This window comes from Euphorbia lathyris, chromosome 1 (genome assembly GCF_963576675.1).
Source record: "Euphorbia lathyris chromosome 1, ddEupLath1.1, whole genome shotgun sequence".
NCBI lineage: Eukaryota > Viridiplantae > Streptophyta > Magnoliopsida > Malpighiales > Euphorbiaceae > Euphorbia > Euphorbia lathyris.
Genome location: NC_088910.1, coordinates 92097231 through 92108616, shown reverse-complemented (window position 1 = coordinate 92108616; position 11386 = coordinate 92097231).

Sequence of the window (11386 nt, the reverse complement as noted above, 5' to 3'; positions counted from 1 at the left end):
ATGAACCAAGCGATGAAATATCCTATGGAGGATTTCGCTTGTATTAAACTTGATTTAATTGAAGAATGTGTAAATGACATTGTTCAAAAAGAAGAAATAATAGAACCTATAATGAGTGAGGAACTAGAAGATAAGGACCCAGAACCTTTGATTCGAGAAGATGGACCAGTTCCGCCTTCAATTGTAGTTCCACCTAAATTAGAACTTAAAGAATTACCAAGTCATTTGAGGTACGCTTTCTTAGACGAAGGCGATTCTCTACCTATTATTATCTCTAACAAATTAACACAAGTCCAAGAAGAGAAATTGAAAGAAGTTGTTAGAAATAGGATAGGAAGTATGGGTTGGCAAATTTCAGACTTAAAATGTATTAATCCAAGTATTGTAATGCATAGAATTCATTTAGAAGAAGATAAGCCACCTAAAGCGGATAGGCAAAGACGCCTAAATCCGAACATGAAAGAAGTAGTAAAAAATTACTAAACTTCTGGACAATGGAATCATCTACCCTATCTCGGATAGTGAATGGGTTAGTCCAATCCATTGTGTACCTAAAAAAGAGGCATAACAGTTGTAAGGAATGAAGAAGGTGAATTAATACCTACGCGAACCACCACTGGTTGGAGGGTTTGTATAGATTATAGAAATTTAAATAAAGCAACTAGGAAAGATCATTTTTCTCTTCCTTTCATTGATCAAATGATCGAAATGATAGCTGGTCATGCTTTCTACTGTTTTCTTGATGGTTATTCCGGATTCTTTCAAATATACATTTACCCGGATGACCAAGATAAAACAACCTTCACATGTCCTTACGGAACATTTGCATATAGAAGAATGCCCTTTGGTCTATGTAACGCACCTGCAACATTTCAACGTTGTATGACTGCAATTTTTAATGATTTCATTGAAGATATCATGGAAGTTTTTATGGACGATTTTTCAGTTTATGGAGATTCTTTTGATTCGTGCCTAGAAAATTTGGATAAAGTTTTGTCTAGGTGTGAAGAAACAAATTTGGTATTAAACTGGGAAAAATGTCATTTCATGGTTGACGAAGGAATTGTTTTAGGTCACAAAATATCTGAAAAATGATTAGAAGTAGATAGAGCAAAAACCTCAGTAATATAGAAATTACCCCCTCCAACTACTGTTAAGGGAGTAAGATCATTCTTAGGACATGCTGGTTTTTACAGAAGATTTATTAAAAAAATTTCTGTAATTTCCAAACCACTTACTAATTTACTCATGAAAGATTCAACCTTTGATTTTAATGAAGAATGCGTTAAAGCGTTCGAAACATTAAAAACAGCTTTAGTCAGTGCACCTGTTATTGCTAAACCCGATTGGGATCTACCATTTGAAATTATGTGTGATGCAAGTGATTTAGCTGTCGGATGTGTTTTAGGTCAAAGGAAAGATAAAAAACTTCATGTCATTTACTATGCAAGTCACACACTGTCTGGTGCACAATTAAACTACACCACAACTGAGAAAGAAATGTTAGCCGTAGTTTTTGCATGTGACAAGTTTAGGTCATATTTATTAGGTTCAAAAGTTATTATTTATACTGATCATGCAGCATTAAGATATTTATTTGCTAAGAATGATGCAAAACCACGTCTAATTAGATGGGTTTTATTGTTGCAAGAATTTGATATAGAAATAAAAGACAAAAAGGGAGTTGAAAACCTTGTCGCCGATCATCTATCGAGACTTGAAGATGAAAACGGTCCTATAGGTGAAACTACCGGTATACGAGATGATTTCCCTGATGAACACTTCTATCAAATAAAAAGTGCCATGTCACCATGGTATGCAGATATTGCTAATTATCTTGCAGCCAATATTGTTCCGGAAGGATTAGATTTCCAACAAAAGAAGAAATTTTTCTTCGATATTAAACAATATTTTTGGGAAGATCCCTTTTTGTTCAAGACTTGTGGTGACGGGATAATTAGGAGATGCGTTGGTGAAAATGAATACGAATCCATAATGTCGGAATGCCATTCTAGTTCTTATGGAGGACATAATGGAGTTAACAAGACAGTTGCTAGAATATTTGAAAGCGGTTTCTTTTGGCCTACGATGTTTAAGGACGTCCGTTCATTTATTACTCGTTGTGATAAGTGCCAAAGAACAGGAAATCTAGGAAGGAAAGATGAGATGCCCCTCACAATCATATTAGAAGTTGAAGTCTTCGATATGTGGAGAATATATTTCATGGGACCTTTTCCCCCTTCCAATGGTAAAACTTACATATTAGTTGTCGTCGATTATGTTTCGAAGTGGGTTGAAGCAATTGCAACCCCGACGAACGATTCTAAAGTTGTCGTTAATTTTTTTGACGATATATTTTGTAGATTTGGTTGTCCAAGAGTTATCGTTAGTGATGGCGGTACTCATTTTATAAACAAGAGTTTTGAAACGCTTATGAAAAAATATGGAGTACGCCACCGCGTATCAACGTCGTACCATCCTCAGTCAAATGGTCAGGCGGAGATATCAAACAGAGAACTCAAATGGATTCTCGAAAAAACAGTTTCATCTTCTAGAAAAGATTGGTCTTCTAAACTCAATAATGCGCTATGGGCATACCGTACTGCATTTAAAACACCAATAGGAATGACTCCGTACCGCTTAGTGTATGGGAAGACATGTCATTTGCCAGTCGAATTAGAACACAAAGCCTATTGGGCTATTAGAGAACTAAACTTTGATTTACGACAAGCAGGTAAGAAACGTTTGCTCAATTTGAATGAGTTAGATGAGTCACGTCATCTATCTTACGAAAATGCAAAGATTTATAAAGAAAAAGTGAAAAAATGGCACGATGCCAAAATTAAAGTTAAACACTTTAATGTTGGGGATAAAGTGTTGTTATTTAATTCACGACTTCGTTTATTTCCAGGAAAACTTAAGTCCAGATGGATAGGACCATATTTAGTCGTCAAAACATTCGATTATGGTTCTTTAGAACTGGAAGGTCCTACCGGAGTTCGATTCAAAGTTAATGGTAATCGATGTAAAATCTATTACGAAAATATTTCCCAACTAGGAATTGAGTTCGTAACTCAGTTTTTCTTACACAGTTTATTTTGTTTTATTGTTTTTATATTTTTGTTCATTTATTTTATTTTATTTTGTTATATTTTATTTTATTTTATTTTTTCCAAAATGCCATTTTTATGATTAGATGACTTTATGTTATGATTTAAATGCATAAAATATTTCTATTTCATGATTTTAGATTTAATTTTTAGGAAATTAAGATGAATTTGAAGTTTCAGGCAATTCTCTGCCGCGAATTTAGAATTCCCTGCCGAGAATCCTCTTTTTTAGAACAGTCCAAATAGGTTAGGATTTCTCTGTTCATACCGAGAATTTTAAATTCTCTACCTTGAATCGGGAGGTAGCTTAGACGCCTGATTTCCGCAAGGAAATCAGCGTGTCGCGACCGCGGCTTTGCCATTCGCGGTCGCGACACGTGTGTTTCCTGCACTATCAGGTCTGCAACACTCTAACCCTTTCGACGAACCTCTTGGCAAACGAAACATTAAGTTTCTTCATTTCCGAAAGGTGCAATTTATACCTTTTCATAATAAAACGATACCTCTTTTCATTTAAACTCTTATAAATTAATCATAGATGATTCAAGTTCTGTTACAATTCTTTTCATCTTTGTCAGAACTCTGATTTTCTTCGCAAACACCGTTCTTTACTAAAGTAACACAAACTTTGCACCATGCCTACCAAGAACAAACCATCTAGGCACAATACTGCCTCAATCAACAAATGCCCAGACTTATCCAAGCGATATGGGGCGCCTTTTCCTATCTTCAGTCACGATGAAGGTAGGCGTTATTGGAATCACCGTTACAAATTCTTCACCGGAATGTTGTATATGGATGAATTTCTTAATAGCTAATTAGGCATTTCTGATGACATGAGCCGCTATATGGAGCGCCTAGGGTGGACAAAATTCGCCCAAATGCGATTTCCAATAATAGGCGATTGGATACTCGAGTTCTTCTGTACCGTGCGTTTTACTAATAAACGACGAGTACGTCTCAGTTTTCGTCGAGAAGGCGAAATCTTCACTTTCGGCTATCCTGAGTTGCATGCTTGGTTTGGTTTTCCCCCGAGGGATACAATCAAACGTCATCCTGGACGAGACATGACATCCTCGGACATTTGGAGAATGCTCACTGGATTTTGGCGATTCAATTCAAAACTCGCCTATAATCACTCTTTTCGCTCTAACTCCATGCTGTATTTACACAAATTTCTGTGTCACAGTTTATTCGGGCGCATATTCAGTAGTGTGGTCCGTGACACAGATTTGTATGTTCTTGGAGATATATTCCAGGGAAATGCAGTGGATACTTCCAAAATTCTGATGGAAGGTCTTGTTGCCGCTTCTCGATCCAAAGATAAGAAGATTGGGTTCGGCAATATAATCTATGGAATAATTCTCGGTTCAAAGGGTACTATTGATATCCCCTGGAGTGATGATGAATTCTTCCCGACAATTGACTATGAATTTCTCGAGCACGAAGGACTTGTGAAACGTGTCTTTCGAGCAGGGCCTCAATTTTTGTCTGCACCGGAACGTGAAACTTTCGTGCAGTTTCAAATTGATCGTATTAAGGCCAGAAATATCCCGTTAGATAGGGATAACTATGTAGAATAGTTTATGTTTTTCATTTTATTTTTTGTATATATTTTGTTTTGTATTAATTATTAGTTTGTTTTCATTACTTGTACATATGTTAAAATAATAAATATCTTATTTCATTCAATTCTTAATTTTTATCCATTTGATCCATTATCTATACTTAGCATATTTCATATGAGTAATTTCTAATTTTTCTTACTCAAATTAAGATAAAAAGGATTCACTTGAACTAATATGGTTTTCTATTTTTCCACACGTATATCTACATTTTATTTATAACTCAATTTCTTTTTAATGCATTAGGTTTTCATTTAATCAATTCAATTCATGTATTAAATATGTTTTACCATGCACTTATTATGCATTTAATATGGTTCTCTTAACTTTTATGCATAAATGAACATTTAAGTTTCATTTTTTTTTTTTGGGTAGAAAAGGAAAGGAAAGCAAAGCAAAACAAGCAACTACACCGGGATTAGCCTAGGAAAGCTAACCCCAATCCTATCCTCTAAAAGAAGAGGAGAAAGAGCGATAGGGGGAACGGTAAGGGTAGAAACACCTAACACTCCCTCATGGCCTGCCGCCGCCAAGTGATCTGCAACACGGTTCTGCTCCCGGAAAATGTGGCTGAACTCAAGGATATCAAATGAGGGGTTAAGCCTCTTAATAGCTTTAATAATCAATTTATTATACTTTAATTCAATTTATTAAGTTTCAACCTTTGGTTTTCTTTGGAATTAATGACATTTATTTAAGTTTTAAGTGCAAGAACACTAAATATTAAGTTCAGGAACCATTTCCTCAACAAAATTGCACAAACCATGTCAAAAGGCACCAAAATAGGCCATTTTTACTAATTCTCTACTGAGAATTTATTAATTCTCGGTATGAGCAGCAACTTTGGCAGAATTTCAGGGCGAAAATTGCCTGAACATCGCGTGCCGCGGCCGCGGCTTTGCCATTCGCGGTCGCGACACGCGTATAAATTGCCCTTTTCAATCCGATTTTGCCACCAAATTTTTTCTATTCCTATTCTACCTATTCACCTACCTATACAACCCTATATAAACCTACCTCTTACACAAACCTCACATCACCTCTATTTTTACCCAATCCCTTACTCTAAACTCTTCCCTAAAAATCTACTTTTACTCTTCCCAATTTATTCACTCCAATTTCTATCCTCTTTTCTCTTTCAATCACTTCCAATTCAAAACCCCAACCTCATCTTCAAGCTTTACTTTTTCTCTCAAATTCTTCTTCTTCTTCTTCTCACACCCTAAAAACACAAAACACCATCACCATGGTTAGAACTAAGCGTGTTGGTAACAAGCCCGCTGTTACGGAAGCTAATCGCCTTCGGGTTCAATGCGGAGCTTATTTTGACATCTATTCGGAGGAAGAAGCCGCTCGTTTCAAACATTTTTCTCAAGCCGAACGCCAATTTGTGGATATGCACTTCTTAGACTTCCATTCGGTAAGAGCATTAAATTTCTCTACTTGAATTGATGCCTTTATTGAAGCTTTGGGTTGGTAAGAATTCGTTAATATGCGTTTCCCACGTATTAATGAATATGTAGTGGAATTTTTGGTCACTTTGACCATGAACAAGAAGAAAACTTCAATTTCTTTTAGGAATAATGGTATCCCTTACACCATTGACTATGAAGCAATGGGCAATATGTTTGGTTTCCCTACTTCTGATTTTTATGATAAGCCTAAGGATTTTGATAATGATGCGGTTTGGCAAACTCTTTCGGACCAAGACTATTTTAATTCGAAAAACATTTCAAGCAAGTTGATTAAGGACAATTGTGTGTTCTTCTTTCATAAGTATTTGAGTTTCTCCTTGTTTGGTCGTGTTGAGAGTTCTAAGGTTCAGGTTCGGGATTTGTATGTTTTGGATAGTTTGCTTAAAGGCTTGAGGATTGATAGCATTGGTATTTTATTTGATAATTTGTTCCGTGCTTCGAGGGCTACTACCATTCAAATCCCTCTTTGTAATTTTTATCACCGCTATTGTGTTGGGAGCACGGGGTGAGTTGGCTGATTATGACATGTCTGTCCACCTACCATGGGTATGTTCCGCTTTTGGACATCTCGGCTCTTGAGCGAGCTCATTTATTGCTTCCACAAGGACCTCCCGTCTTTATTTCATATGCTACCCGAATTGCCCATCTTCGTGGCACTATGGGTGGTGGCGCTTCAAGTTCTCAATTTATAGGTACCGAAGGCGGCGGAGAGGCGGAGGGCGAGGAGGATGAACCACCGGCTCAAGCACAACCCCAAGCACCTCAAGCGGCGGATGATCCGGTAGATTTGCGGAGGATTTTGAACCAAATCAATTCCAGCAATCGTCAAATGAATTTAAGAATTGATGATTTGGTTGACAACAATATGGTGATGAATGACAACCTCAATCTTTTGAGGCATGAACATCGATCGACTCGGCATCGGATGCTTTCCTTTTTCCGACGCCGCAATGTGGAGACGTCACCTACACCTCCCGATTCCCCACCTCAAGCTTTGGTTGTTTTCTTTAATTTTATTATCTTGTTATCATTTGGTACTATTTTCATTTTCATATGTTTGGTACAATTTTCAATTTTTAATTTTATGTTGAATGTTTCATTTGCACCATTCCTATCTTTATTTCGTATACAAGCGTATACCGTGCATATTGACAACCCGTTCACTTGCACGCCGTCGAAGAATTTAATGCTCCATGTTCTCTGTAAACTTGTATCAATTTATATTTCATCTAATAAAGTCCGTTCTATTCGATAGATTTTTATGCAGCACTTATGGTAACCAATCCACTAAAGTGACTGTTGTTGTTTTCATTAAAACGTAGTTTAATTCAAAATCTTTACAAGGAAACTTTGTTGAACACTTAGACAAATTATTATCTCGGTAGAGTTTTAATTTGGTTAAGGGCAATTATCCCGGATAAGGGTTTTGTCGCGTTCAAAGCCTATTAATTAGAGGTTCCGTCATTTATTTCATCTTTATAATTCGTACAAAGTTTAAAGTTGTTTTCTTTGCTTAATGCAAACAAATATACTTGTTTACTTTTCTAAAGTACTAAAACGTTCCTGTTTTGCAAATTCATTCTTAAATCAGATATATTCTTGATATCTCGCTTTTGCACCAATGAGGACATGGTCCAATTTAAGTGTGGGAGGAGATGTACATCATTTTCATTTTTCTAGCACAAATAACAAATGCAACGAATCATTTATAACAAATGCAACGTATTTTGCAACATAAACTTGTTTAAAACGCTATTTTTATTAACTTCACATTTTAATATATTTTTAAAAATTAATCATAAGTTAATATGATTATTTTTAGGTTATCATTATCGTTAGAAATTATATTTCTATACGGGTAATATTTTTTAAAATTTTTCACGAATCTCCGATACGATTTTAAGTAAAAATTGTCTCGAGTGAATGTATTTTAAATAAAAAATTCTTTATTCAATCTCTATTTTTATATCATGAAATTCATGATACAATAAATCTTATTTTAAGTTTTCAATTAGGTTTATAGGCATTAAATTGAACTAACAATTTTAGATCGGTTTGATTTCGTCTTACATTAACACCAATTGAAGTTTTTAAGGAAACTTTAGCCATAATACATGTTGAATTTTAAGTCAATATAGGATGAATGTGCTATTTTTCTTTTTCCCAAGTTACAATTTTATAATTCATATTAATCAATCAATTAGTTGAATTCTTAACTTTTGGCCACGATTGAGACCAACCTTATCACAATCGAGGTATGAAAGGGAAGAAAATTAAGTACCGTTTACTTTTGGCCACGGTTGCGACCACCCTTATCACAATCGAGGTATGGAATGAACGTTTAAAAAATAATAATAATAAGCGTGTATAAGTTTAAAGTAACGATTGCGTCCACCCATGGCATGGTCGGTACCTCTTAAGCAAACACAAAGCAATAAAATACGTATAAAGTTACGATCAAGACCACCATTATCTCGGGCGTAACTAAGCAATAATTAACCCAAGTACTTATTTAAAATAATATATCTCATATATTAGTTTAGGTTTGGCAAAGGAAATTTTGTGCTTTGAAATACCTTGAGACGAAAGACTCAATAACATGCGTGCTTACATTGTCCCGAATGCTTCAATTCCAAATTGGAAATACAAGACGAGTGATATATCGTATATTATACTAAGTTAGTTTGATATTTTGAGTATAAATTTGCCATGCGAAGTTAGTCTTTTCGGCTTAACTAATTTAAAAGGTAATACAGAGATATATGTTTTATTTTCATAAAGAGATTAGTTAGAGAATAAATTCAGAGAAATTTTGCTCGGGACTAGCAAAAGATTAAGTGTGGAGATTTGTTAAACCCAAAATATACCTAAAATATCATCAATAATTACATCAATATTGCTACGAATTTATGATATTTATAACCATTTAGAAAGCTTTTACTCTCGAATATGTTTCTTTCGTGCAAGGTACATAAATATTTGGTAAAATCCAAATAGGAGTAAAAAGAGCTCAAAAATAGAAGAAAATCCCTACAAAAGGAGTCGAAGACGACGAAAATTAATAACGCCAAGTCGAGGACACGAACGAGAGCGAAGAAGTGAAAAATGCTCAGTGCCGCGATCGCGGCCCCCACTATTCACGGTCGCGACACGCGTCCCTCAGCCTCTCATTCCCTTCGTCTGAAGTACAATTGATGCTCCCCCATTCTCGGTACGAGCAGGAGATTTTAGAGGCCTAGTTACACACTTTCGTTTTCGACGAAACGCGATCGTTCGGGTGGATAAAGACGTCCTTTCGCAGCGGACACGATCCTTCACAACGGACACGACACTTCAATCAAGACTCTTCAACATCTATAAATAAAGAGTTGATGGAGAGTTGAAATATAGTGTGTTATACGTGTAGAAGAAAGAGATTAGTGTAGAATTTATGCAGAAATTCCGAATCAAGTGATTCAGAAGTTAGATTTCAATTCTGATCAAAAGCAATATGATGTACACACATTGTTTACAAAATAATAACAAATTCAGTAGCGTTTAGACATTGTTCCAGTTTAGTTTACATTTTGGTAGTGGACCGACCCAGTCTCTACTACGAAGATTCAACGAGAAGATTGAGTAGAGGATTCGCCCCTGAGCCTGACAAACTCTAACGAAACCCAAGGAAAGGATTGACAACCCGTTCACTTGCACGCCGTCGAAGAATTCAATGCTCCATGTTCTCTGTAAACTTGTATCAATTTATATTTCATCTAATAAAGTTCGTTCTATTCGATAGATTTTTATGCAGCACTTATGGTAACCAATCCACTAAAGTGACTGCTGGTGTTTTCATTAAAACGTAGTTTAATTCAAAATCTTTACAAGGAAACTTTGTTGAACACTTAGGCAAATTATTATCTCGGTAGAGTTTTAATTTGGTTAAGGGCAATTATCCCGGATAAGGGTTTTGTCGCGTTCAAAACCTATTAATTAGAGGTTCCGTCATTTATTTCATCTTTATAATTCGTACAAAGTTTAAAGTTGTTTTCTTTGCTTAATGCAAACAAATATACTTGTTTACTTTTCTAAAGTACTAAAACGTTCCTGTTTTGCAAATTCATTCTTAAATCAGATATTTTCTAACATCTTCATACTCTAATCTAACTCTTATTCTAGCAATTTCTAAACCAAAACCGATTAAACGATTTTCCAATATTATAAACCTTAAAAAGTAAATTTAACCGATTGTAAATAAGTTTTGTTAAAAAAACGTTCCCTGTGGGATCGATATCTTTTATTACTACAAGCGTATACCGTGCACTTGCGGAAATCGCTCAACAACTGTCCATTGCGCTTTTCCGGCCCAAATAAAACATGGTCGGGTATATTTTTAGAAACTATTTGTTTTTTTTACATCTTTAGAAACTAATTTTTAGTCATTGTACAAATATATGACAATATATAATTATAACGGATCCAGAAGTTATTTTCTCTTGTGATTTATGTGTGTTAAATTGATATTTTTGGTATTTTCACATAAAAACAAATTAAAACTCATATATGAGATGAAAAAAGTAGAATTGAAATTCTCTTCTCCGAAGGGAAATTGACTTGAGAATACACAATGTTCACAGAATTTTTAGCGTTTTCTGACAACCAGGGGCGGAACCAGAGGGATCGGCCGACCCTCCGGCCTGACAGAGAACTCCAGAGAGGGGTTGTCCGACTGGTTCTGCCCCTCAGACTGCCATGGCTGGGAGTGCCTCCCTAACTAACCTTGTTGTGTGAAGAAGATGGGGCGCCCATCTTCTGAAAAAAAAAAAATTCAATTCTACTAAGCAAAGCTACGTTTCATTTTGGTTAGGTTAATTTCAAGGGAAAATTACACAGAAATTCATCTTTTAAAAACTATTTACAACTATGTCAAGTCATAATTTTGGATTATGTCAAACTAGTAAAATCAGTACTTTTAATATATTTTACGGATTAGAATTTATAAATTAGAAGTCTATAATATATTTTTTAGGGTTTATGATTTATGAATTTGAGTCTAAATTTTTTAAATTATAGTGTAAAATCATAATATATGGAAAATAATGACATATTAAGATTTAAATTTGGTGATATAACTTATTTTAGGGAAAATTACACAGAAATTCATATTTTAAAAACTATTTATAACTATGTCAAGTCA